At 35.2% G+C, this 3437-nt stretch overlaps 1 protein-coding gene across 2 annotated transcripts in view; it reads left to right on the forward strand.

Moving 5' to 3' along the window:
• The window catches only part of LOC106876972 (POU domain, class 4, transcription factor 2), a 138991-nt gene that overhangs the window by 77155 nt on the left and 58399 nt on the right, over positions 1 to 3437 (forward strand). The window lies entirely within an intron of this gene.

Genomic DNA, 3437 nt, shown 5'->3' on the forward strand with positions numbered 1-3437 from the left:
ATTAGATGTTGTTATTATAATGATAGGTGTTATAGAGCAATGAAGTGACAAAATCATTAGAGCTTCAAACAAAATGCCTTGTAATATTTGTTCCAACTCTTTTGCTTTACCTTTCATCCTTCTGGGGTCAATTTAATTGCTAATCCCTCCCCAAAATTTCATTCCTTGTGATTTCATTCCTTAGAAACAATTATCAATTGTTGAGGGCAGTGAAATGACAGAATCACTGGAGCTTCAGAAAAATTGCTTTGCAGCCTTCATTCTGGCTTTTCACATTCTGCATTCAAATCCCATTAAGGTCAACTTTGCCTTTCACTCTTTTGGGGGTCAATAAAATAAAGTATCAGTCAAGTACTAGGGTCAATGTAATCAACTAGATCCCCTCTCTCTAAAAGAATTGCTGGATTTGTACCAAAATTTGAAACAAATCATCATCATCATCATCTTCATCATCATCATCATCATCTTCATCATCATCATCATCATCATCATCTTCATCATCATCATCATCATCATCATCTTCATCATCATCATCATCATCTTCATCATCATCATCTTCATCATCATTTTAACATCTACTTTTCCATGCTCACATGGGTCACATGGAATTTTTTTAAGGCAGATATTTTATGGCTGTATTCCCTTCCTGCCACCAACCCTTATCTGATTATAGGTAAGGTAATATTTCCCCATAACCAGGCATGTTTTTCACAAAAGACTGGAAATGAATAACATACCTTCTAAAAGGTTAATGCTCTTCTACAATCATCACATGATGTCAAGATAAGGTCACACACGCGTGCACGCATGCACACACACACACACACACTAATACACAACAGGCTTTTTCCAGTTTCCATCTATCAAATCCACTCACTTGGTTGGCCTGGGTCTATAATAGCAGACGCTTACCCAAGGTACCACACAGTGAGGTGAGATTGAACTGAAGACCACATGATGAGGAAGTAAACTTCCTAACCACACTACCACACACACATCTATGCACATATACATGTATGTTTGTGTGTGTGTGTTAAAATAAAGTTATAATTTAAAGCAAGTTTAAGAATAACAACAGAATGTTCATTGATGGTGTGATTCTAAAATGTTGCCAAAATGTTGTTTTATTGTATACTGTTGCCAAAACAATGTTTTATATTCTATTGCTAGAAGATTTTTATGTCCTATACCGTAGCTTGAACAGTTTTATAGGCTATATATATATACTGCAACCAGAACATTGCTTTGTTTTACACTTTCATCAAAAGAACTTCTGTGTACAGTGTAAGCTGAACATCCTTATGCTTTATGCCTGGCCTACACAAAATTAAAAAACTATAATTTCCATAATGTTTTATTTAAAGTAAAATGCTCCCAATTACTATAAAATTAGAATGAAGGTTATAAACCTATTATAAATGAAAAGTGAAAATATAAATTAAAAGGAAATTAGGGTTGCATATCTATATTTAATCAGGGGTAAGTGGAGAAGATTTTCATTTTGGTTTTAAAATTTATCCTCTGTACTCACTCATATAAAACACTTCTTTTCCTTATCCATTTTTTAAAACTTAGTTATCACCTTGTTATTTTATAAGGTTTAATTTCATATTCATATGGTTATGAGACACATAGTGTAGACTAAGTGAGATCTTCATTTGGTATCTCATCTAACTGCAGCTTATATTCAGTTTTCCTATTTTGAGTTGTGGTTGCTGCTTTTTAGTCCAGGTCAACCCTGATTGACCGGACATGTATATGACTGAAGGCATTCCAGCCATGAACAACCTGCCTGCTATTAAGGCTGTATAGGATGTCATTATCAAAATGTATCCATTTCTATTTATTATAAAATTGTTTATTGTGATCTGAGGTAGGCTTGACTGCTATTTTCAGCAGGTCAAGAACCATGCAGCTCATCTCACTCCAGGGTTGATAAACTATAAAGCAGTAATAGTCTCAGGCTGATTCTCAACCAATTGTATTATAACTTCTCAATTTTAGAAGACAGAGTACAATGCAATCATTTTAGAGTTACCTTCACTAAAGAGAAGCCTGATAATCAAAGAAACATGATTTTCATTCAGCTTTAGTTATAATAAGAGAATTATTTGAACCTTAGGCAAAATGTATATTCTTATACAGAACTTTGTAATTTATTTTCTCCATGGTGTGTCATGTGATTTTTATCTGCACAGTTTGTGTATCTATCCTGGCAACATCAAACCACAATGTATACCTCTCTAGTCAACTTCTGTACATCTTTCTAGCTACACATCATATTTACCTATCCAGTCAACATTAACAGACTCTGTCTAGCTAATGAATGAACTAGCACACATTGAGCTATTTGTCTAAACAACATTTACTCACGGTGTGTCTATCTATTCTGTCAACATCTACACACTGTTCCTACCTAACCAACACACACACACACACACACACACACACACACACACACATATGCACACACATACATACATACATGCATACAAGCACTATCTCAACCCAGACAACACATAGAGACCATGTTTATCCCATCTACAAAACTACACTATCTTTACCTAGGCAGTGTCTAACTGTCTCTATCAACATCTGCATATGTCTGTTATCCTGTCAACATCTGCACACTAACTCTACTCAGACAAGCATCCACAAACTGTGTCTGTTTATCCCACCAACTCTACATGCTGAAAATATCCAATCAACATCTCCAGGCTCTGTCTGCCTTGGCATTGGCAAGCAATCCAGTCAACATTTCCAGATAAACATCTAGCTAATAGCAGAACAGTATTTAAGAACTAGTGTCATTTTGTGCCAAATTTCACCAATCCAAAAATCTTAAAAGCTTCACCTAAAAACCACGAAAATAACTCCATTTTCCGCAGCCTCTTTGAACAAACAGTTGCAATCAAAAGAACTATTTCCAGCACAATTCTTCTTCCTGTGTGAAGTGACAGCATTGTTGAAGCCGCAACGAAAATACATTTCCATCAGTATGGCATTCACATCACTTTTGACTGAGCCATCACTGCACTCTCTTTCATATTAATCTTCTCTCTTCTCTTTAAGAAATGTCTTCAATGGAAATCTTCCAAAAAAACCTATGGTTACACTAGATGTGTGTGTGTGTGTGTGTGTGTGTAACAAACTATATCTGATTTTGTCTGTGTATGTATGTCTGCTTGTGTATATTAATCTGTTTGTGTGCATGTATGTGCTTATGTATGTTTCTATGTGTATGTGTCTGTATGTGTGCAGTATTTTATAGACATTTGAATATTACAGCAGCAGTGGTGGTGGTGGTGGTGGTGGTGGTAGTAGTAGTAGTAGTAGTTGTTGTAGTAGTAGTTTCAACATATTTCTATGACTCCCTCCTTAAAGCTGTTTTTAAAGTGAAACATATCAGTGTATTCTGAAGTGAAACATATATATAT

Source organism: Octopus bimaculoides, chromosome 18 (genome assembly GCF_001194135.2).
Source record: "Octopus bimaculoides isolate UCB-OBI-ISO-001 chromosome 18, ASM119413v2, whole genome shotgun sequence".
NCBI classification, from domain to species: Eukaryota; Metazoa; Mollusca; class Cephalopoda; order Octopoda; family Octopodidae; genus Octopus; species Octopus bimaculoides.